The sequence below is a fragment of the Bubalus kerabau genome, chromosome 1 (genome assembly GCF_029407905.1).
Source record: "Bubalus kerabau isolate K-KA32 ecotype Philippines breed swamp buffalo chromosome 1, PCC_UOA_SB_1v2, whole genome shotgun sequence".
NCBI lineage: Eukaryota > Metazoa > Chordata > Mammalia > Artiodactyla > Bovidae > Bubalus > Bubalus kerabau.
Window position 1 is genome coordinate 17,951,943 of NC_073624.1, and position 26,923 is coordinate 17,978,865.

At 39.9% G+C, this 26,923-nt stretch overlaps 1 pseudogene; it reads right to left on the reverse strand.

Annotated features, from left to right (window-relative positions):
* The window catches only part of LOC129644153 (antigen WC1.1-like), a 70,525-nt pseudogene extending 44,348 nt beyond the window's left edge, over positions 1-26,177 (reverse strand).
* Positions 26,178-26,923: the final 746 nt, after the last annotated feature.

Sequence of the window (26,923 nt, forward strand, 5' to 3'; positions counted from 1 at the left end):
GGAAAGTCCTGAGGCGGGACCCATGAGGGCATGCCAACTTGTAGGCGAATGACGGTTCCAGAGAAGAAATATGGACATTATCACTAATTCACATTTATGTCATCACATCTTGTCTTTCTGATACTTTTTGATGCCAAAATATTCCATGAATTTCTTCAGTGACCTCAGTGGGAAAGAAAATGAGTTAAGAAAACTCAGAGAGTCATAGAGAGTCCCAGCCATCTCTCTTGAAATCCTAGAATTTAAAAGAAGAAGAAAAGAGAAAAAAAGAGAGGAAAACTCCACAGAACTGCAAAAGCCCAATGTAGAGGCAGAGGTTAATGACAACAATAAAAAATGTGACTGAGGACAAAAAAATCAAAAGCTTAATTGGATTTCTTAGTGCCAATAAAATTGATAACTACAACGGGGTGGGGGGGGGGAGGGGGAAAAAAAGAGAAAAAATCCAAAAGACTCTACCAAACAAATAAAAAAATAAGAATAATAAATATTTTTCTTGAGTCAAAAAAAAAAAAAAGAAAAAAGAAATCCTAGCATTTGTCAAAGAACCTGGGACAGAGTGTGTTCTCAGTTGGAGTTTACCAGATAGCTCAGTTTCCAGATCGTCTCCTATTAAAGGTTTTTCTTCTCAAACAGGACTCATAGAAAATGCTAAGGGCTGATAATAATTGATTTTAATGCTATCATTGTACTAATTCTAACCACAGAAAAATATGCATTCTTCTCAAGCGCACATGGAATAATCTCCAGGCTAGGTTACAAATAAGTCTTAACAAACTTAAAAATATTAAAATAATTCCAAGTATCTTACATGAACATAATGGAATGGAACTAAAATTCAATAATGATAAGAAAATAGGAAATTCATGAATATATAAAAATTAAACCACATGCTCATATTCTAAGATTGTTTGCTCTATTTCTATAAAGAATGTCTTTAGGATTTAGATAGGACTTTCATTAAATCTGTAGATCACTTTACAAGTATAAGCATATTAACAATATTAATTCTTCCAGGCCAGAAGCACAGAATGACTTTCTATTGATCATATTGTCTTTAATTTATTTCATGAATGTTTTATAATTCTAAAAGAAGATGGCATGTTGAATGTTTTACAATTCTAGAAGAAGGAGGAAGAAGAAGGAAGAGGAAGAGGAAGTGAGCAAACAAGCTGTAATTTGGAGAGTTTCAAGTTGAAAAAGCCTCAATATGGATACAATATGCAAATATTTGTGGGAAAGACTCATTGAATAGGTTGTTAGCATACTACATCACCCTCAGCTCCCATCTACTACCTAAGCTGCTATTCTTTCTCATTTCTCCCACTTCAGATAAGCAAACACCATTTTAAAAGATACAGATGGATGGAAAAGAAAATCAGAAAGAATAGCTACTGCTGAAGAAGTAGGATGTAGCTGGGGCATATGGCAGGCAAGGTGAGATCAAGGAAGTTTTGAAACTAAAGGAGGAAAACCAAAATAAAAGTTCATCATTTGGTCATCAACGGAACACATTTTGAACTGAATGAAGATAATCCAATGAAAAAAAACTTTATTTAATTCACCAAGTACAATTCCCTGATTTCTGGGTGTGTTTTGATTATTCACTTCTGAAGTTCTTCCTGGGAAAGGACTGCTTAGTGATGCCCAAAATCCAACCAAAATATTATTAGAATTTCCAAAAGAGAGAAATGTAACACATAACACATTTTTTAAAACAATCATTTAAAGCAGCTTCAGAAGTTACAGAAATGATTGAATTGACTGAAGAGGTCCTTAAACCCCTAATATCAATATGCTTAATGAAGCATAAAAATAAACAGGGAGAAAAATTAGGAAAAATAAACAAATGAGACTTCTGAAACTGAAAAATATAGTATTGGAATGAACATTTGGATTAATTACACAAGAGACTAGACATTGCAGAATAAAAGAACTGGGAAGTAAAACACAGCAGTAGAGACTATCTAAACTGAACCAAAGAGAGTAAAATGGCAGAAAATATGAATGGAAACTCAATGGCATGTGGGATAATATAAAAATATATAAAATATGTGTATTTGGAGATTCAGAATAAGGGATGTGTAGAAAAATATTAAGAAAAGATAAATGAAATTTTCCCAAATTTACTGAAAACTGTAAACCCACTGATCCAAAAAGCTAAACAAACTCCAGACAAGATAGTGAAACCATTCTCAGAAAATCTGACAATGTAATTACTGAAATTCAATAAACAAAACAAAAATATATTAAGAGCAGCCAGGGAAGTTTGACACATTATATACAGGGAACAAAAGGATAAATATTACTTGCTGACTTTTTGTCGGAGGCAATGAAAGTCAGATGACAATGTAAAAACATATGTAAAGTATTGGGGTTGGGCATTTGTTAACCTAGAATTGAATCACCCAAGAAAATACTTTTCAAAACTGAAAGAAAATTAAAATGATTTCAGGTAAATGAGAGATGATAGAAGTGGAGGCCACCAGACACACACTACACAAAACTGCCTCAGAAAATTCTTCAAGCTAAAGGGAGATGACAGCAGGTGAAAACATGGATCCTCTCAAAGCTATAGACTGTGCTAAACTTTGGTTCTCTATTAGAAGAGTTAAGGCAAAAAATATCAGCAGCAAACTATAAGATTCATAATAAATTCATGAGTAGAATGTATGACAATGATAGCACCAAACCCAAGAACAGGGAAGTGGAAGAAAACTATAGTGACTGACATTGCATGTTGTGACATTATATCATCTCAAAGTAACATGTAATTAAAGATTAATAATTCAACATTGGGCTTCCCAGGTGGTTCAGTGCTGAAGACCCCACCTGACAATGCAGAAGACACATTGGTCTAGGAAAATCGACTCCTAGTCTAGGAAAATCCCACATACCAATGAACAACTAAGCCGGTGTGCACCATAACTAGTGAGCCTGTACTCTAGAGCCCATGGATCATGACTACTGAAGCTTGTGCACCATAGAGCCTGTGCACCACAGCAAGAGAGGCCACCGCAATGAGAACCTCGAGCACTGCAACTGGAGAGTAGCCTCTGATCTCCACAACTAGAGAAAAGCCCATGCAGCAGTGAAGACCCAGCACAGCCAGAAATAAATAAAAATTATTTTAAAAATGAAAAAATAATTCAGCATTATAAACTCCTAAAAATCTTATATGATTAATAAACCAATAGAGTATTTAAAATAAAATAATAAAATAAACTTGAAGATTAAAATAGGAACAAAAAAAGATACAACAAATAGCAGGCAAGTACACTTAATTTCAATTATATCAACAACTACATTAAATGTAAATAATTTAAGTACTCCAAATAAAAAACAAGATGATCAGACCAGATAAAATAAGACAAAACAATGTACTGTCTATAAATATATATATGTGTAAATATAAACACAGAAACATATTAAAGAGGTAAAAAATTATATACCATGCAAACACAAATCAGAGTAGGCTGTGTATAGTATCTATATTAATATCATACAAAATCAGAGTGTAAGACAAAGAATACACTCAGAGAAATAGAAATATTTTATGGTAATAAAATACAAAAGAAATTATATACTATCAAAACTGGTGGGTTAAAAAGAAAGTTGCTTAGAAGAAAATTTATTACCTTGAAGTTTCCATGATGCCTACATTAGAATAAAAATAGAAACAGAAGGAAATGATCCAAGCCTGAAGAATCTACAAAAGCAACAACAATCATAACTGAAAAGTGAAAGTGAAAGTCGCTCAGTCACGTCTGACTCTTTGTGACCCCATGGTCTATACAGTCCTTGGATTCTCCAGGCAAGAATACTGGAGTGGGTAGCTTTTCCCTTCTCCAGGAGATCTTCCCAACCCAGGGATCGAACACAGGTCTCCCACATTGCAGGTGGATTCTTGACCAACTGAACCCCAAAGGAAGCCCAAGAATACTGGAGTGGGTAAACTATCCCTTCTTCCCACCCAGGGGATCTTCCCAAGCCAGGAATCAAACCAGGATCTCCTGCATTGCAGGCAGACTGTTTACCAACTGAGGTATCAGGGAAAACCATAACTGAAAAAGAGGAATGAAAACTGAGTATAGAAATCAATTAAGTAGAAAGCAAATACATGATCAAGAAAATCAACAGAGTCCATTAGTGATTCTCTTTAAAAGAACATTAACACCGATAATCTTTTAGCAAAACCAATTAAGAAAAAAAGAGGGAATACACATTAACAAAACCAGTAACAAAAGGAGGAATATCATTATGGATCTTCCCAACATCTAAAGATATGAGATATGAACCAGTGCTACTTAGATCTTGCCAACATCTAAAGAGATAAGATATGAAACAGTGTTATTCTAATTTGAAAAACTTTTTATAAAATGGACCAAGTCCTTGAAGACAAATTACTTGTGAAGTACGACTCACCAAAATCTGATACAAAAAAGAGAGAAATATGAGTAATCTTATATTTGTTAAATAAACAGAATCCACTAAGAAAACGTCAACCTCCAAATGCTAGCACTACCACAGAGCTCAGGAATGACTCCCACGAGAGGGAGGGAAGGAAGGAGGGCAGGAAGGAAGGGTAACACAGAGGCTACACTGTGAATGTGTGAGTTGACCTGGATCTTGATCTCCTTGAACTCCCCTCCTGCAATCCTTGTATTTTCATCCCCTCACCATTTTGCACTTCAGTACTGTAGTCCCTGGTGGTTAGGACAATAATCAAGACTCTGTCTGCAATGTATGGGTCCCAGGTTTGATCCCTGGGTGAGGAAGATCCCTGCAGAAAGAAATGGCAACCCACTCCACTATTCTTGCCTGGAAAATTCAATGGACAGAGGACCCTGGTGGGTTACAGTCCATGGGGTTGCAAAAAGTAGGACAGGACTGAAGCAAATTAGCACACTTGCACCACAGTCCTTCTCAATTTGTATAGCCCCTCCCAAATCCTTTTCCTGAACCCCACAAAATCTCCTTATTTCAAACAAGCTTCTCTAGATTCTTCTTGGGTCATTGTTTCTACTCTAGATTTCTCCTAAACATGGTACTTCACTTCCAACAATCCACTACTGAGGCTGAAATTTCTCTTCCATACCTGACTCCTAGGTGTTCAATTCTGATTAAGATAATGAAAAGACATGCTATTCTAATATTATCTTGCTACATCACCACCACTTTGACTTCTCTTCACATCATTAAAACATGTCTGAAAATACAGAAAAGACAGAACAGGGGGAGGAAACTAGTTACAGAAAGAGAAATAGAAGAAACCTGGCGCCATTCATAAAAATGTGAGAGCCTAAGTTAGAGCAATGGTAGTCAGGGAATACAAACCACAATCAGTGCTTAAATATCAGAGCACTCTTCAATTCTCTACTTTTAAGTGTATCTTAACTGAAATAATATCAAGACATCAGTATTCTTAGGATGGTAACATTGGCACTTCTAATTTCACACAAAGTTCCAACATCACACACTCCATTTTCATTCAGATGCTGATTTATCAAAATATGGTAGAGACACCTGTAGTGTTTCCATAAATTTATCTGCAGTTGGAACCATCATTAGGACTTTGTGACAATGAGGAAGTTTACTTGAGATGCCAGAAAACAGGTTTGTTTAAAACAAAATCTTCTAACTAAAATTCAAATGCACCTTGAAAATAATTATTTTTAATAAGAATGAAAAAGAGAATGGAAGGAAATGTTTTGAAGAGATGAATAGATTTATGACATAAGTGTTGTAACAGTTTCACAAATGTATGTATACTTATCAAGCAGTCTTGTATGTCAGTCATACCTCAATAAAGTACTTTTTGTTTTTTTTTTTTATTCCTAGTATTGTTTATTCATGCCTCTGTTTATTTTTTTAATTTTATTTTATTTTTAAACTTTACATAACTGTATTAGTTTTGCCAAATATCAAAATGAATCTGCCACAGGTATACATGTGTTCCCCATCCTGAACCCTCCTCTCTCCTCCCTCCCCATACCATCCCTCTGGGTCATCCCAGTGCACCAGCCCCAAGCATCCAGTATCGTGCATAGAACCTGGACTGGCAACTCATTTCATACATGATATTTTACATGTTTCAATGCCATTCTCCCAAATCTTCCCACCCTCTCCCTCTCCCACAGCGTCCATAAGACTGTTCTATACATCAGTGTCTCTTTTGCTGTCTCGTACACAGGGTTATTGTTGCCATCTTTTTAAATTCCATATATATGCATTAGTAGACTGTATTGGTGTTTTTCTTTCTGGCTTACTTCACTCTGTATAATAGGCTCCAGTTTCATCCACCTCATTAGAACTGATTCAAATGTATTCTTTTTAATGGCTGAGTAATACTCCATTGTGTATATGTACCACAGCTTTCTTATCCATTCATCTGCTGATGGACATCTAGGTTGCTTCCATGTCCTGGCTATTATAAACAGTGCTGCGATGAACATTGGGGTACACGTGTCTCTTTCAATTCTGGTTTCCTCAGTGTGTATGCCCAGCAGTGGGATTGCTGGATCATAAGGCAGGTCTATTTCCAGTTTTTTAAGGAATCTCCACACTGTTCTCCATAGTGGCTGTACTAGTTTGCATTCCCACCAACAGTGTAAGAGGGTTCCCTTTTCTCCACACCCTCTCCAGCATTTATTACTTGTAGACTTTTGGATCGCAGCCATTCTGACTGGTGTGAAATGGTACCTCATAGTGGTTTTGATTTGCATTTCTCTGATAATGAGTGATGTTGAGCATCTTTTCATGTGTTTGTTAGCCATCTGTATGTCTTCTTTGGAGAAATGTCTATTTAGTTCTTTGGCCCATTTTTTGATTGGGTCATTTATTTTTCTGGAGTTGAGCTGTAGAAGTTGCTTGTATATTCTCGAGATTAGTTGTTTGTCAGTTGCTTCATTTGCTATTATCTTCTCCCATTTTGAAGGCTGTCTTTTCACCTTGCTAATAGTTTCCTTTGATGTGCAGAAGCTTTTTAAGGTTAATTAGGTCCGATTTGTTTATTTTTGCTTTTATTTCCAATATTCTGGGAGGTGGGTCATAGAGGATCCTGCTGTGATGTATGTCAGAGAGTGTTTTGCCTATGTTCTCCTCTAGGAGTTTTATAGTTTCTGGTCTTACATTGAGATCTTTAATCCATTTTGAGTTTATTTTTGTGTATGGTGTTAGAAAGTGTTCTAGTTTCATTCTTTTACAAGTGGTTGACCAGATTTCCCAGCACCACTTGTTAAAGAGATTGTCTTTAATCCATTGTATATTCTTGCCTCCTTTGTCAAAGATAAGGTGTCCATATGTGCATGGCTTTATCTCTGGGCTTTCTATTTTGTTCCATTGATCTATATTTCTGTCTTTGTGCCAGTACCATACTGTTTTGATAACTGTGGCTTTGTAGTAGAGCCTGAAGTCAGGAAGGTTGATTCCTCCAGTTCCATTCTTCTTTCTCAAGATTGCTTTGGCTATTCGAGGTTTTTTGTATTTCCATACAAATTGTGAAATTATTTGTTCTAGCTCTGTGAAGAATACTGATGGTAGCTTGATAGGGATTGCGTTGAATCTATAAATTGCTTTGGGTAGTATACTCATTTTCACTATATTGATTCTTCCAACCCATGAACATGGTATATTTCTCCATCTGTTAGTGTCCTCTTTGATTTCTTTCACCAGTGTTTTGTAGTTTTCTATATATAGGTCTTTAGTTTCTTTAGGTAGATATATTCCTAAGTATTTTATTCTTTCCATTGCAATGGTGAAAGGAATTGTTTCCTTAATTTCTCTTTCTGTTTTCTCATTATTAGTGTATAGGAATGCAAGGGATTTCTGTGTGTTGATTTTATATCCTGCAACAATAAAGTACTTTTTAAAAAGGAAAAGAATTGTTTCCTTAAGGGCCTCAACTAGAATCATCAAATATGCTGAAGGTGAGATTAGAAAGATCACTTTTCCAAAGATCTTCCTAGACATAACACCCAATAGCTGACTGGCTGTGGTGTTAAGGGCCTACTGCAGATGACCTCAGGGCTGCCCTGTCTCATCAGATGGGATGATACTCCCCTAAGCCCAGCCTCTTACCTTAGGGAATTCACTGTGATAACTGACAATATCTTCCTCCAGCCCTGCTGCTCTGATGGGATTAATATCCTGGACATCCAATCTGCAATTGTGATAACAACTAGAAGCCCCTGACAAATACTGTGATTACCCACTCACACCATAGTTTCACTGCTGTCTTTACTGTATCCAACTTTGCACATGTCAAACACACTTCAGTTCAGTTCAGTCGTTCAGTCGTGTCTGACACTTTTGACACCATGAATTGCAGCACGCCAGGCCTCCCTGTCCATCACCATCTCCCAGAGTTCACTCAAACTCACATCCATCGAGTGGGTGATGCCATTCAGCCTTATCATCCCCTGTCGTCCCCTTTTCCTCCTGCCCCCAATCCTTCCCAGGATCAGAGTCTTTTCCAAAGAGTCAACTCTTCACATGAGGTGGCCAAAGTACTGGAGTTTCAGCTTTAGCATCATTCCTTCCAAAGAAATCCCAGGGCTGATCTCCTTCAGAATGGACTGGTTGGATCTCCTTGCAGTCCAAGGGACTCTCAAGAGTCTTCTCCAACACCACACTTCAAAAGTATCAATTCTTCGGCACTCAGCTTTCTTCATAGTCCTTTTCTCACATCCATACATGACCACTGGAAAAACCATAGCCTTGACTAGACGAACCTTTGTTGGCAAAGTAATGTCTCTGCTTTTCAATATGCTTTCTAGGTTGGTCATGACTTTCCTTCCAAGGAGTAAGCGTCTTTTAATTTCATGGCTGCAATCACCATCTGCAGTGATTTTGGAGCCCCCAAAAATAAAGTCTGACACTGTTTCCAATGTTTCCCCATCTATTTCCCATGAAGTGATGGGACCAGATGCCATGATCTTCGTTTTCTGAATGTTGAGCTTTAAGCCAACTTTTTCACTCTCCTCTTTCACTTTCATCAAGAGGCTTTTTAGTTTCTCTTCACTTTCTGCCATAAGGGTGGTGTCATCCGCATATCTGAGACTATTGATATTTCTCCCAGCAATCTTGATTCTAGCATGTGCTTCTTCCAGCCCAGTGTTTCTCATGATGTACTCTGCATAGAAGTTACATAAGCAGGATGACAATATACAGCCTTGACATACTCCTTTCCCTATTTGGAACCAGTATGTTGTTTCATGTCCAGTTTTAACTGTTGCTTTCTGACCTGCATATAGGTTTCTCAAGAGGCAGGTCAGGTGGTCTGGTATTTCCACCTCTTTCAGAATTTTCCACAGTTTATTGTGATCCACACAGTCAAAGGCTTTGGCACAGTCAATAAAGCGGAAATAGATGTTATTCTGGAACTCTCTTGCTTTTTCAATGATCCAGCGGATGTTGGCAATTTGATCTCTGGTTCCTCTGCCTTTTTCTAAAACCAGCTTGAAAATCTGGAATTTCATGGTTCACATACTGCTGAAGCCTGGCTTGGAGAATTTTGAGCATTACTTTACCAACGTGTGAGATGAGTGCAATTGTGTTGTAGTTTGAGCATTCTCTGGTGTTGCCTTTCTTTGGGATTGGAAAGAAAACTGACCTTTTCCAGTCCTGTGGCCACTGCTGAGTTTTCCAAATTTTCTGGCATATTGAGTGCAGCACTTTCACAGCATCATCTTTCAGGATTTGAAATAGCTCAACTGGAATTCCATCACTTCCACTAGCTTTGTTCATAGTGATGCTTTCTAAGGCCCACTTGACTTCACATTCCAGGATGTCTGGCTCTAGGTGAGTGATCACACCATCGTGATTATCTGGGTCATGAAGATCTTTTTTGTAGAGTTCTTCTCTGTATTCTTGCCACCCTTTCTTAATATCTTCTGCTTCTGTTAGGTCCATACCATTTCTGTCCTTTATCGAGCCCATCTTTGCATGAAATGTTCCCTTGGTATCTCTAATTTTCTTGAAGAGATCTCTAGTCTTTCCCATTCTGTTGTTTTCCTCTATTTCTTTGCATTGACCTCTGAGGAAGGCTTTCTTATCTCTTCTTGCTATTCTTTGGAACTCTACATTCAGATGCTTATATCTCTCCTTTTCTCCTTTGCTTTTCAGTTCTCTTCTTTTCACAGCTATTTGTAAGGCCTCACAAGACAGCCATTTTGATTTTTTTTTTTTTTTTTGCATTTCTTTTCCATGAGGATGGTCTTGATCCCTGTCTCCTGTACAATGTCACAAACCTCCGTCCATAGTTCATCAGGCACTCTATCTATCAGATCTAGTCCTTTAAATCTATTTCTCACTTCCACTGTATAATCATAAGGGATTTGATTTATTTAGGTCATACCTGACACATTTAGACAGCACTGAACACTTCTTAGGAGTCACTTCAGGTCCTCTTAGTTTCACTAACTCATATATGTGATGTGCTTCAGGTATTGTGTTGTAAACTTCAAGACTTCATTTTCCTACTCCCTCAATATCCCTACAAATGTGATGTGAGCTCCCCACTCTCTTGATCAGGCGCACCAGTGTGATGAGACTGTTCCCTGCCATGATTCCCACTTCTGGCTTCCTCTGACTGTGACCTAGGGACATTTAAATGCGCCAGTGAAATCCCTTCACACCTTTTCCTTGTGTAACTGCATCTTGACCCCCAGTATGGTCATTTGTCCACGAGTCTTCACATGCCATTTAGGGTCACCATTGCTTGGTTGAGCCTATTCTATTGTCACATCCTCCACATACCAACCTGATGGAGTGTGTGACTCTGACATTTAGACCCTGTGAGTATGATAAACCTTGTTGCCCACAACTCTTCTATGACCCCTCCCCCCACCATGTAGCCACACCCTAGTGATCATTACATCAAAGAAAACGGAACAATTACCATGATGAGACTACATCACAGAAGTCGAACCTAGAAGCTGTATGTGTATGAAACTTTTGACCTCAGCTTTCTGCCTCTTGTGACACATCACAATGATCCTTCACCCAAGTATGCTCTAAAGGCTGTATCCATAATCTCTAGTCATTCTGGTAATAAGACAGAGGCTTTTCCTGCTAGAGATCCCCACACAGACCAGACAGGACTTACCTGAGCAGACTACTCCAGCATCCCAATCATAGGTATAGCTATCATTACGACGGTCTTTAATATTAGAATGCTTACAGTCACTGACAGTTGACTCCACCCCTTCACACGAAGTATACAAAAGCCAAATGGGGCCAAGTCCTGGTCCAAAATAAGCCCTTCCAGGAAAACCAATGGCAGCTCCACACCTCAGCAGTCTGCACACTACAGATGCATCCTTCAAGCTCCAGTTGTGATCATTCACTGTGCCCCATTCTCCTTGGTGCTTCACTTCCACTCTCCCCTCACAGCGGTGGGCTCCATCCTTCAACCTCAGCTCCAGAGCTGCAAAAGAGACACAGACACAGGACACAGGAAAGATTTTAGGAGATTTGCAGTGATATAAGTATTTAAAATATTAGTTCTCTGAGGAGCAAAAAAGTGCATGGTATATAGTATTTGTTGACTTCGGTGGTATAAATATTCCCACTGTGGCCAACTCTAGGCTCCCACTGTGCCATCACTGAACCTGGAGCAGGAAGGGAGGCACCAGGTGTTTCTCATGAGCCTGTAGAAGCAGCTCCAGGGACACCACCAAGGACAGGCCTTCAGAAACTCTGGATGCTGCCCTCCCTGTAGATGTGCCCAAGTCTACTAGGGCCCAGCTTCTTTGACTCAGTTACAGCTCATGGCCTGGGATCCAGGGAGGAATCCTCCCTCTACTTCCCTGTCCATAGGGAGCATCTCATCCAGCTTAGAAACAGAGGGCTGTGGAAACAGGCTCTAAAATGTCCTGGCTATTCCTGACATCTGGTGTTCATGTCCTTGTGTAATCCACACTCAAATGTACCTAGTAACATGCATCTAACAAATGGAATTTGACAAAAGTGATCAGATGTCACTTTAGCAATTAAGTTAGACAACTCTGGTTTCTGCATATAAAAAGGAGTTCATTTGTAAGAACATCATAGATGGAGACATTACTAGTGTTCAGCAACACTTTATGAACATGTGGAAATAGTAATACTTCCTTCCACTGTTTGAAGTTAAGCATAACCCTGTGATCTGGATCATTCAATGAAGTCAAGAACAAATGATGTCAGTTCCACACAGAAACAGCCAGTATATTTTTCTACCACAGCAAATACTGAAACCTTGTGTTACAGTGGTAGCATAATGAAATTGTGGAGCATTCAACAGCCTGAGTGCTTGAAGAATTATGATAGCAGAAGTCCTGCCAAAGTGAACAGAACTTGTCATACAAGGATAAATTTGGGTTTTTTTTATTTTTTACTACAACATACCTAGCTTAACTTATATGCAGAGTACATCATGAGAAACGCTGGGCTGGAAAACGCACAAGCTGGAATCAAGATTGCGAGGAGAAATACCAATCACTTCAGATATGCAGATGACACCACCCTTATGGCAGAAAGTGAAGAGGAACTAAAAAGCCTCTTGATGAAAGTGAAAGAGGAGAGTGAAAAAGTTGGCATAAAGATCAACATTCAGAAACTAAGATCATGGCATCTGGTCCCATCACTTCATGGGAAATAGATGGGGAAACAGTGGAACAGTGCCAGACTTTAATTTGGGGGGCTCCAAAATCACTGCAGATGGTGATTGCAGCCATGAAATTAAAAGACGCTTACTCCTTGGAAGGAAAGTTATGACCAACCTAGAAAGCATATTGAAAAGCAGAGACATTACTTTGCCAACAAAGGTCTGTCTAGTCAAGGCTATGGTTTTTCCAGTGGTCATGTATGGATGGGAGAGTTGGACCATGAAGAAAGCTCAGTGCCGAAAAATTGATGCTTTTGAAGTGTGGTGTTGGAGAAGACTCTTGAGAGTCCCTTGGACTGCAAGGAGATCCAACCAGTCCATTCTGAAGGAGATCAGCCCTGGGATTTCTTTGGAAGAAATGATGCTAAAGCTGAAACTCCAGTACTTTGGCCACCTCATGTGAAGAGTTGACTCATTGGAAAAGACTCTGATCCTGGGAAGGATTGGGGGCAGGAAGAAAAGGGGAGGACAGAGGATGAGATGGCTGATGGCATCACCCACTCGATGGACGTGAGTTTGAGTGAACTCTGGGAGTTGGTGATGGACAGGGAGGCCTGGCATACTGCGATTCATGGGGTCACAAAGAGTTGGACACAACTGAGCGACTGAACTGAACTGACCTGAACCTAACTTACTTTTACTAAAATGGGCAATAACAGCAGAACATTGACAAAAAGAAAAACACTGAGATAAAGATTAGGTATACAAAATTGAGAAACACCTATACTAACATCTAAATCCCCAAGAACAAAAAGAGATGCCAGGGTAGAGTAGATTGAAACTTTTAATTTATCGAAAGGAAAAAAAAATTGCCAACCTAAAATTCTACACTCAAAACCAGTCTCTCAAGGAATAAAGACCTCAAACGTGCCATTAACAAAATGCTGATGTAGGAGACAGCAGCCTCCATCCTCTTAAAAAAAAAGACCGAAAGGTAGACAGTGATCAGCAATAAAAACAGCTCCAGAAAGATCTGGAGTACTCTAAGAAGCTTGACTATGCCAAGACACTCTCATTTTGGTGGCATCATTCCATCCTTCAAGCCAGCATCACTCAGAATTTCTCTCACCAGGAGAGTAAGAGCAGGCTGAGTAACCAGTGTCCCTAGCCTTTGGGGGCACCATATGAAAGTCCTGCTTCAGGTTCGCTTCACGCAGACCTGAAAAGCTGAGCCAGTCTTATAGAGATGGCTAGACATAAGAAAGAAGAGCAAAGGACCAATAGCAACCACATGACAGGATAAATCACAGTTCACAGTGACCTTCTCTGCAGACAGATGCAGCAGATTTTACCCCTGAAAGAATAAATAACAGCACAGATGATGGTTTCCAGTAGTCAGTCATGTATGGATGTGAGAGTTGGACCATAAATAAGGCTGAGTGCTGAAGAATGGATGCTTTCAAACTGTGGTGCTAGAGAAGACTCTTGAGAGGTCTTTGGACAGCAAGGATATCAAACCACTCAATCCTAAAGGGAATAAATCCTGAATTTTGATTGAAATGATGGATGCTGAGGCTGAAGGTCCAATACTTTGGCCACCTGGTGCAAAGAGCTGACTCGTTGGAAAAGACCCTGATGCTGGGGAAGACTGAAGGACAAGGAGAGAGCAGCACAGGATCAGATGGTCATATAGAACCACAAACTCAATGGACATGAGTTTGGGCAATGAACCATTGTTGGTCTCAGTCTTTGCTGCCTTCCTAGGCCTTCCCACAACCTGAGCACCTGCAACCATCATCTCCCCCCACAGAGGCACCTGCAACAGGCCCCTAAAGCCTAATGTGTGCACCCCATTGCCTCTGGCCACCACCACTGCTGGTCTTGATTTCTAGGCTTTGGAGCCAGAGGCACTGTTGAGGATACCAACAACCATTCCAGTGACAGCAAGCCCCCTGCAACACTTGCAAGACACCACACATTTGTCAATGCTATGGACATTAGCAGCCTGAGCCAAACGGATCTCATGTCCTCCCAGACCCAGTGCCAACTTATGCCTCTGCTTTTGGCACCCTGCTGAACATTCCAGTGTTCCCCTACCCAGAGGTGAAAGGCTTTCCTTACTGAAATCATAATATAGATTCTGGTACAGATGACTGCTTTTTTAAATGTGCAGACATCTACAAGAGAATAAGACATCAAAAAGAATCAGAGAAGCAAAATCCCACCAAAGGAATACAGTAAGCCTCCTGGGAAACTTGTTCTGGGATGGTGGAGGAATAGGACAGGGAGACCACTTTCTCCACCACAAATTCATCAAAAGAACATTTAAACACCGAGTAAATTACACAAAACAACTTCTGAATGCTGGCAGGGGACATCAGGCATCCAGAAAAGCAGCCCATGGTCTTCGAAAGGAGATTTTGAATTTTTGCTTTTTGGTATTTGTTATCAATTTTTTTTTTTCCTCAGAAGTGACAATTTTATTGTTTTATTTTATTTTTTTTAATTCTATTTTATTTTTAAACTTTACAAAATTGTATTAGTTTTGCCAAATATCAAAATGAATCCGCCACAGGTATACATGTGTTCCCCATCCTGAACCCTCCTCTCTCCTCCCTCCCCATACCATCCCTCTGGGTCGTCCCAGTGCACTAGCCCCAAGAATCCAGTATCGTGCATTAAACCCGGACTGGCAACTCGTTTCATACATGATATTTTACATGTTTCAATGCCAATCTCCCAAATCTTCCCACCCTCTACCTCTCCCACAGAGTCCATAAGACTGTTCTATACATCAGTGTCTCTTTTGCTGTCTCGTACACAGGGTTATTGTTACCATCTTTCTAAATTCCATATATACGCGTTAGTAGACTGTATTGGTGTTTTTCTTTCTGGCTTACTTCACTCTATATAATAGGCTCCAGTTTCATCCACCTCATTAGAACTGATTCAAATGTATTCTTTTTAATGGCTGAGTAATACTCCATTGTGTATATGTACCACTGCTTTCTTATCCATTCATCTGCTGATGGACATCTAAGTTGCTTCCATGTCCTGGCTATTATAAACAGTGCTGCGATGAACATTGGGGTACACGTGTTTCTTTCCCCTCTGGTTTCCTCAGTGTGTATGGCCAGCAGTGGGATTGCTGGATCATAAGGCAGTTCTATTTCCAGTTTTTTAAAGAATCTCCACACTGTTCTCCATAGTGGCTGTACTAGTTTGCATTCCCACCAACAGTGTAAGAGGGTTCCCTTTTCTCCACACCCTCTCCAGCGTTTACTACTTGTAGACTTTTGGATCGCAGCCATTCTGACTGGTGTGAAATGGTACCTCATAGTGGTTTTGATTTGCATTTCTCTGATAATGAGTGATGTTGAGCATCTTTTCATGTGTTTGTTAGCCATCTGTATGTCTTCTTTGGAGAAATGTCTATTTAGTTCTTTGGCCCATTTTTTGATTAGGTCATTTATTTTTCTGGAGTTGAGCTGTAGGAGTTGCTTGTATATTCTCGAGATTAGTTGTTTGTCAGTTGCTTCATTTGCTATTATCTTCTCCCATTCTGAAGGCTGTCTTTTCACCTTGCTAATAGTTTCCTTTGATGTGCAGAAGCTTTTTAAGGTTAATGAGGTCCGATTTGTTTATTTTTGCTTTTATTTCCAATATTCTGGGAGGTGGGTCATAGAGGATCCTGCTGTGATGTATGTCAGAGAGTGTTTTGCCTATGTTCTCCTCTAGGAGTTTTATAGTTTCTGGTCTTACGTTGAGATCTTTAATCCATTTTGAGTTTATTTTTGTGTATGGTGTTAGAAAGTGTTCTAGTTTCATTCTTTTACAAGTGGTTGACCAGATTTCCCAGCACCACTTGTTAAAGAGATTGTCTTTAATCCATTGTATATTCTTGCCTCCTTTGTCAAAGGTAAGGTGTCCATATGTGCGTGGATTTATCTCTGGGCTTTTATCAATTTTGTACCTATTTTTTTTAAATTATTTTTGTGACTTTGTTTTTTTTTTCCTCTTCCTTTTTCTTCTTCTTTTCTTTAACATTGTATTTTTGAAATTCAAAACTCTACTCTAAATTTTTAAATTTTGCTTTTTATTATTTTTTATCAATTTTGTACTTTTAATAACCCAATCTTCAGTACCCATTTTTACTTGGGAGCAAGATTACTGGCTTGACTGCTCTCTCCCTTTGGACTCTCCTTTTTCTCCACCAGGTCGCCTGTGTCTCTTCCTTAACCCCTCTCTGCTGTACCCAACTTTGTGAATTTCTGTGTGTTCCAGAAGGTGGAGAACACTTAGGGAGCTGATTACTGGCTGGATCTGTCTCTCTCCTTTTCATTCCCCCCTTTTATCCTCCTGGACACCTCTATCTCCTTCCTCCCTCTTCTCTTCTCTGTATAACTCCGTGAACATCTCTGAGTGGTCCAGTTGTGGAGTGCACATAAGGAAGTGATTACTGGCTAGCCTGCTATCTCCTCTATTGATTCCACCTCATCTCATTTGGGTCACCTCTAACTCCCTCCTCCCTCTTCTCTTCTCCACGTAACTCTCTGGGTGTCCCTCAATGTGGAGAAACTTTTCATCTTTAACCTAGATGTTTTATCAATGGTGTTGTATAGAAGGAGAAGTTTTGAGACTACTAGAAAAAAGACTGAAAACCAGAAGCAGGAGGCTTAAGTCCAAATCCTGACTCCAGGGAACTCCTGACTCCAGGGAACATTAATTGACGGGAGCTCATCAAATGCCTCCATACCTACACTGAAACCAAGCACCACACAAGGGCCAACAAGCTCCAGAGCAAGACATACCACACAAATTCTCCAGCAACACAAAAACACAGCCCTGAGCTCTAATATACAGGCTGCCCAAAGTTGCTACAAAACCGTAGACATCTCATAACTCATTACTGGACACTTCATTGCACTCCAGAGAGAAGAAATACAGCTCCATCCACCAGAACACCGACATAAGCCTCCCTAACCAAGAAACCTTAACAAGCCACCTGTACAAACCCACACACAGTGAGGAAACTCCACAATAAAGAGAACTCCACAAACTGACCGAATACAGAAAGGACACCCCAAACTCAGCAATTTAAACAAGATGAAGAGACAGAGGAATACCCAGCAGATAAAGGAACAGGATAAATGCCCACCAAACCAAACAAAAGAGGAAGAGATAGGGAATCTACCTGATAAAGAATTCTGAATAATGATAGTGAAAATGATCCAAAATCTCGAAAGCAAAATGGAATCACAGATAAATAGCCTGGAGACAAGGATTGAGAAGATGCTAGAAAGGTTTAATAAGGACCTAGAAGAAATAAAAAAGAGTCAATATATTATGAATAATGCAATAAATGAGATCAAAAACACTCAGGAGGCAACAAATAGTAGAATAACAGAGACAGAAGATAGAATTAGTGAATTAGAAGATAGAATGGTAGAAATAAATGAATCAGAGAGGAAAAAAGAAAAATGAATTAAAAGAAATGAGGACAATCTCAGAGACCTCCAGGACAATATTAAATGCTACAACATTCGAATCATATGGGTCCCAGAAGAAGAAGACAAAAAGAAAGACCATGAGAAAATACTTGAGGAGATAATAGTTGAAAACTTCCCTAAAATGGGGAAGGAAATTATCACCCAAATCCAAGAAACCCAGAGAGTCCCAAACAGGATAAACCCAAGGCTAAACACCCCAAGACACATATTAATCAAGTTAACAAAGATCAAACACAAAGAACAAATATTAAAAGCAGCAAGGGAAAAACAACAAATAACACACAAGGGAATTCCCATAAGGATAACAGCTGATCTTTCAACAGAAACTCTTCAAGCCAGGAGGGAATGGCAAGACATACTTAAAATGATGAAAGAAGATAACCTACAGCCCAGATTACTGTACCCAGCAAGGATCTCATTCAAATATGAAGGAGAAATCAAAAGCTTTACAGATCAGCAAAAGCTGAGAGAATTCAGCACCACCAACCAGCTCTCCAACAAATACTAAAGGATATTCTCTAAACAGGAAACACAAAAAGGGTGTATAAATTCGAACCCAAAACAATAAAGTAAATGGCAATGGGATCATACTTATCAATAATTACCTTAAATGTAAATGGGTTGAATGCCCCAAACAAAAGACAAAGACTGGTTGAATAGATACAAAAACAAGACCCCTACATATGTTGTCTACAAGAGACCCACCTCAAAACAGGGGACACATACAGATTGAAAGTGAAGGGCTGGAAAAAGATTTTCCATGCAAATAGGGACCAAAAGAAAGCAGGAGTAGCAATACTCATATCAGATAAAATAGACTTTAAAACAAAGGCTGTGAAAAGAGACAAAGAAGGTCACTACATAATGATCAAAGGATCAATCCAAGAAGAAGATATAACAATTATAAATATATATGCACCCAACATAGGAGCACCGCAATATTTAAGACAAATACTAACAAGTATGAAAGGGGAAATTAACAATAACACAATAATAGTGGGAGACTTTAATACCCCACTCACACCTATGGATAGATCAACTAAACAGAAAATTAACAAGGAAACACAAACTTTAAATGATACAATAGACCAGTTAGACCTAATTGATATCTATAGGACATTTCACCCCAAAACAATGAGTTTCATTTTTTTCTCAAGCGCACATGGAACCTTCTCCAGGATAGATCACATCCTGGGCCATAAATGTAGCCTTGGTAAATTCAAAAAAAACTGAAAGCATTCGAAGCATCTTTTCTGACCACAATGCAGTAAGATTAGATGTCAATTACAGGAGAAAAACTATTAAAAATTCCAACATACGGAGGCTGAACAACACACTACTGAATAACCAACAAATCGCAGAAGAAATCAAAAAAGAAATCAAAATTTGCATAGCAATGAATGAAAATGAAAACACAACAACACAAAACCTGTGGGACACTGTAAAAGCAATCCTAAGGGGAAAGTTCATAGCAATACAGGCATACCTCAAGAAACAAGAAAACACTCAAATAAATAACCTAACTCTACACCTAAAGCAACTAGAAAAGGAAGAAATGAAGAACCCCAGGGTTAGTAGAAGGAAAGAAATCTTAAAAATTAGGGCAGAAATAAATGCAAAAGAAACAAAAGAGACCATAGCAAAAATCAACAAAGCCAAAAGCTGGTTCTTTGAAAGGATAAATAAAATTGACAAACCATTAGCCAGACTCATAAGAAACAAAGGGAGAAAAATCAAATCAATAAAATTAGAAATGAAAATAGAGAGATCACAACAGACAACACAGAAATACAAAGGATCATAAGAGACTACTATCAGCAATTATATGCCAATAAAATGGACAATGTGGAAGAAATGGACAAATTCTTAGAAAAGTACAACTTTCCAAAACTGGACCAGGAAGAAATAGAAAATCTTAACAGACCCATCACAAGCACAGAAATTGAAACTGTGATCAGAAATCTTCCAGCAAATAAAAGCCCAGGTCCAGACGGCTTCACAGCTGGAGTCTACCAAAAATTTAGAGAAGAGCTAACACCTATCCTACTCAAACTCTTCCAGAAAATTGCAGAGGAAGGTAAACTTCCAGACTCATTCTATGAGGCCACCATCACCCTGATCCCAAAACCTGACAAAGATGCCACAAAAAAAGAAAACTACAGGCCAATATCACTGATGAACATAGATGCAAAAATCCTTAACAAAATTCTAGCAATCAGAATCCAACAACACATTAAAAAGATCATACACTATGACCAAGTGGGCTTTATCCCAGGGATGTAAGGATTCTTCAATATCCGCAAATCAATCAATGTAATACACCACAGTAACAAACTGAAAAATAAAAACCATATGATTATCTCAATAGATGCAGAGAAAGCCTTTGACAAAATTCAACATCCATTTATGATAAAAACTCTCCAGAAAGCAGAAATAGAAGGAACATACCTCAACATAATAAAAGCTATGTATGACAAACCCACAGCAAACATTATCCTCAATGGTGAAAAATTGAAAGCATTTCCCCTAAAGTCAGGAACAAGACAAGGGTGCCCACTCTCACCACTACTATTTAACATAGTTTTGGAAGTTTTGGCCACAGCAATCAGAGCAGAAAAAGAAATAAAAGGAATCCAAATTGGAAAAGAAGAAGTAAAACGCTCACTGTCTGCAGATGACATGATCCTTTACATAGAAAATCCTAAAGACTCCACCAGAAAATTACTGGAACTAATCAATGGATATAGTAAAGTTGCAGGATATAAAATCAACACACAGAAATCCCTTACATTCCTATACACTAATAATGACAAAATAGAAAGAGAAATTAAGGAAACAATTCCATTCACCATTGCAATGAAAAGAATAAAATACTTAGGAATATATCTACCTAAAGAAACTAAAGACCTATATATAGAAAACTATAAAACACTGGTGAAAGAAATCAAAGAGGACACTAACAGATGGAGAAATATACCATGTTCATGGGTTGGAAGATTCAATATAGTGAAAATGAGTATACTACCCAAAGCAATCTATAGATTCAATGCAATCCCTATCAAGTTACCAATGGAATTCTTCACAGAATTAGAACAAATAATTTCACAATTTGCATGGAAATACAAAAAACCTCAAATAGCCAAAGCAATCTTGAGAAAGAAGAATGGAACTGGAGGAATCGACCTGCCTGACTTCAGGCTCTACTACAAAGCCACAGTCATCAAGACAGTATGGTACTGGCACAAAGACAGAAATATAGATCAATGAAACAAAATAGAAAACCCAGAGATAAATCCACGCACCTATGGACACCTTATCTTTGACAAAGGAGGCAAGAATATACAATGGATTAAAGACAATCTCTTTAACAAGTGGTGCTGGGAAAACTGGTCAACCACTTGTAAAAGAATGAAACTAGAACACTTTCTAACACCATACACAAAAATAAACTCAAAATGGATTAAAGATCTCAATGTAAGACCAGAAACTATAAAACTCCTAGAGGAGAACATAGGCAAAACACTCTCTGACATACATCACAGCAGGATTCTCTATGACCCACCTCCCAGAATATTGGAAATAAAAGCAAAAATAAACAAATGGGACCTAATTAAAGTTAAAATCTTCTGCACAACAAAGGAAACTATTAGCAAGGTGAAAAGACAGCCTTCAGAATGGGAGAAGATAATAGCAAATGAAGCAACTGACAAACAACTAATCTCGAGAATATACAAGCAACTCCTACAGCTCAATTTCAGAAAAATAAATGACCTAATCAAAAAATGGGCCAAAGAACTAAATAGACATTTCTCCAAAGAAGACATTCAGATGGCTAACAAACACATGAAAAGATGCTCAACATCACTCATTATCAGTGAAATGCAAATCAAAATCACTATGAGGTACCATTTCACACCAGTCAGAATGGCTGTGATCCAAAAGACTACAAGCAATAAATGCTGGAGAGGGTGTGGAGAAAAGGGAACCCTCTTACACTGTTGGTCGGAATGCAAACTAGCACAGCCACTATGGATAACAGTGTCAGATCAGATCATAGAATCTGGATCATAGAAAAAGCAAGAGAGTTCCAGAAAAACATCTATTTCTGCTTTATTGACTATACCAAAGCCTTTGACTGTGTGGATCACAATCAATTGCGGAAAATTCTTCAAGAGATGGGAATACCAGACCACCTGACCTGCCTCTTGAGAAATTTGTATGCAGGTGAGGAAGCAACAGTTAGAACTGCACATGGAACAACAGACTGGTTCCAAATAGGAAAAGGAGTTTGTCAAGGCTGTATATTGTCACTCTGTTTATTTAACTTATATGCAGAGTACATCATGAGAAATGCTGGACTGGAAGAAACACAAGCTGGAATCAAGATTTCCAGGAGAAATATCAATCACCTCAGATATGCAGATGAAAGCACCCTTATGGCAGATAGTGAAGAGGAGAACAATGTGGAGATTCCTTAAAAAACTGGAAAGAGAACTGCCTTATGATCCAGCAACCCCACTGTTGGGCATACACACTGAGGAAACCAGAATTGAAAGAGACACGTGTACCCCAATGTTCATCACAGCACTGTTTATAATAGCCAGAACATGGAAGCAACCTAGATGTCCATCAGCAGATGAATGGATAAGAAAGCAGTGGTACATATACACAATGGAGTATTACTCAGCCATTAAAAAGAATACATTTAAATCAGTTCTAATGAGGTGGGTGAAACTGGAGCCTATTATACAGAGTGAAGTAAGCCAGAAAGAAAAACACCAATACAGTATACTAATACATATATGTGGAATTTAGAAAGATGGTAACAATAACCTTGTATACAAGACAGCAAAAGAGACACTGAAGTATAGAACAGTATTGTGGACTCTGTGGGAGAGGGAAAGGGTGGGATGATTTGGGAGAATGGCATTGAAACATGAGTAATATCATATATGAAACGAGTTGCCAGTCCAGGTTCAATGAACGATACTGGATGCTTGAGTCTGGTGCCCTGGGACGACTCAGAGGGATGGTACAGGGAGGGAGGAGGGAGGAGGGTTCAGGATGGGGAACACGTGTATACCTTTGGTGGATTCATGTTGATATATGGCAAAACCAATACAATATTGTAAAGTTAAAAAAGAAAAGAAAAGAAAAAAAAAAATAACAGAACTATTAAAAAAAAAAAAAAACCCTCCTGTAACCAGCTCAAAGTTATGGAGATCCAGGAATTGCCTGATGAAGAATTCAAAATAATACTTCAAAAGATGATCAGAGTGTTACAAGATAACTCAAATATTTAATGATACCAATAAAACAATGCAAATATAATAAGAACAATAAAGATATATAAAATATTTTTTTATTTTTTTAAATTTTATTTTATTTTTAAACTTTACATAATTGTATTAGTTTTGCCAAATATCAAAATGAATCCACCACAGGTATACATGTGTTCCCCATCCTGAACCCTCCTCCCTCCTCCCTCCCCATTCCATCCCTCTGGGTCGTCCCAGTGCACCAGCCCCAAGCATCCAGTATCGTGCATCAAACCTAGGCTGTCAACTCATTTCATACATGATATTTTACATGTTTCAATGTCATTTTCCCAAATCTTCCCACCCTCTCCCTCTCTCACAGAGTCCATAAGACTGTTCTATACATCAGTGTCTCTTTTGCTGTCTCGTACACAGGGTTATTGTTACCATCTTTCTAAATTCCATATATATATGTGTTAGTATACTGTATTGGTGTTTTTCTTTCTGGCTTACTTCACACTGTATAATAGGCTCCAGTATTTTTTAAAAGAACTAACCAGATATTTTGAAACTGAATAATAAATGAATGGGCTTCCCAGTTGGCACTAGTGGTAAAGAAGCCACCTGCATATGCAAGAGATGTAAGAGACTCGGGTTCAATCCCTGGGTCCAGAAGATCCCCTGGAGGAGGGCATGGCAACCCACTCCAGTGTTCTTGCCTGAAGAATCCCATGGACAGAAGAGTCTACAGTTCATAGGGTCACAAAGAGTCAGACATGACTGAGGCGACTTAGCATCCACACATAATGAGTAATCCGAAAAGTTCAATACAGAGATTTAACAACAGATGACCAAAGGAAAGAAAAAGAAAAAAGAATCAATGAGTTAGAAGAAAGATCAGTTGAAAGTATCCACATAAAGAAGCAAAAAGAGAATGAAAGGAATATAGAAAGCCAGTGGGAACTATGGACACCATAAAGAGGAAAAATGTATGCAATGGAGTCAGGGCAGGAGAAGTGAGGGAGAAAAGAATTAAGGGCTGAGGACTTCCCTGGTGGTGCAGTGGATAAGAGTCCACCTGCCAGTGCAGGGGACATCAGTTCAATCCCTGGTCCAGGAAAATCCCACATGCCGCAGGGCAACTAAGCCAGTGTGCCACAGCTACTGAAACCTGTGCACCTAGAGCCTGTGGTCTCCAGCAAGAGAAGCCACTGCAGTGAGAAGTCTGTGTGCTGCAGCGAGGAGTAGCCCCTGCTTACCACAACTAGAGAAATCCTGTATGCAAGGAAGGAGACCTAGCACAGCCAAAATAAATAATTAAAACAGAAAAGAGAAAACACAGGCTGAGAATTTCCCAAACCTAGGGAAAGACCTGGACATCTAAGTTCAAGAAGCTAATAAGTCACCCCAAAATTTCAATCCAAAGCAACCTTTTCTAAGACTCACAGAGTTAACTGTCCAAATGCAAAGACAAAGAATTCTAAAGGTCTAAAGAGAAGAAAAAATTCTGTGACCCAAGAGGACTCCCATAAGGAGATCAGCGGATTTGTCCAAGGAAACCCTGCAGACCATGAAGAAAGATTAATACACTCCACCCTCACTCAGTGGAAAGCAGCTCCAGGGAGGGACAGGAGAGGGCACGAGAGAAAGTGCTCCCTACAGAGTCACAGCAGATCCTGGGAGGGGAAGGGACCATCCCAGGCCCCCAGCACATCAGGAAACATCACAGGGACTGGGGCAGGGACTTGGGAACTTATACACCTGAGGCTGTGCTTCAACTGATCTCTACAGACAAAAGGTCCCCTCTCCTGGCTGCAGGCTCCTCTGCTCCACAATGAACACCTGGTGGGAACTGGTGAGGCCAGCAAGCAGAGCGTCTCACAGAGCCCAGTGCTGGGCAGACAGGGCAACAAGCAGAGGAGAGCCCAGGGGATGGGGGAGAGGAGCCAGAGAGAGGCAGGCAGGTGCGCCATTATCTCTGATCTGGTCACATGCAGCGGCATGACACCCAGCCCTGTGGACTTCCTGTGTGCTTCACAGACCAACGGACTCAGTCCCTGCTCAGTAGCCCCGTTCCTGTCACACAGACAGGCTATACCACCCCTTACACACACATGCACACACACACACACACACACACACACCACACACCCTCACACACTCCTCACACACTCCATAAACACACACATTCTTCACCCCCTCACTCACACATTCTATTCACACACACTCACAGCTTCACATACACACACCCTCACACATTCCTCACATACTCACAGACATACTCCTCATACCCTTACAAACACACACCCTCACATACTCCTTACCTTCACACACACACACATACAGAGCCTACAGGAGCACAGACACAGGAAACATGGGGACCCAGCGGGAGTGGTCAAACACCAGGCACATGGAGTGTGTGGGAACAGCCCAGAGTCCCAGCTGAGGTCAGTCGCTGGACCTTCCACACACTGGGAGCCACTGGGACTTCTAGAAGCTCCCTGAGAACAAGGGAGAGAGTGGAGGGACTCAGGCTGACCCATCTAGGTCCAGACCAAACCTCACTGCTCTGTAAAATCTGCCTCTATGACCAGTGGACCCCCCACAGGAGACAGACCAGTGTTCACAGTCAGCGTGGCTCCTTTTTGGTCAAAATTACTGAGACCATGGCTCCACAGATCCAGACACCTTTCCTTTCACCACAATGTCCACTCCCTGCTGTGGACCCAGGACAGAGGGGCAGCCCTTACCTTGACCACCCACCATGGTACCGAGGAGGAGGACACAGAGTCCCCGCAGGGAGAGGTGTGTGCCCAGAGCCATCCTGACCCCACGTCCTCAAGATCACAGTCCCAGCTTCAGGATCAGCCTGTGAGGAGCATCAGGGTGCTGACTGGGTCTATATAGACCACCCCTTACACCCTCCCTCCTGAGAGCCAATAGAAACACCTTTCACCATTTCAGCCACTATCGGAGGCTGCATCTGCCCCTTTCTGAACACCAGTGAGCTTTTGAATCTTCCACATCTCCTTAAATGAGCAGCATGGTCCTTTGACCTCCTGCTTCCATGGTCCTGAGAGCGGGGTCCCATGACCGGGACTGGGATAGAAAAGGTGCATCAAAAACCATGAGTGTCTTTCTCTCTCCTAATCACCCTGGTCGACGTCTGCAGACTGTGAGATCTCACAGGGCCTGGGTGTGGGATCTGTTGACCTGCGGAGAATATCTTTTGTACAATCAAGTAATGATTTTCCCCAGCACTGAGCTCAGGGTGGAAGCAGAGACCTACAAGAAGTCTTGAAATACAATAATATTTATCAGGTCAGCAGAAAATGAGGGCCAGGAGTACATGAATTCACAGGTGACTGTGGAGGCATGAAGTGAGACCCATCAAGTTGGGGGGATGAGATTGCAGGTCTTTTCCCCCTTCTCAGAATGATCTGGAGATTGGGTCCTGGAGCACGTGCCTGCGTGCTCAGTCGTGTCTGACTCTTTGCAACCCCTGCACTGTAGCTTGCCAACCCCCTCTGTCCAACAGATTTCCCAGGCAAGAGTACTGGAGTCGGTGG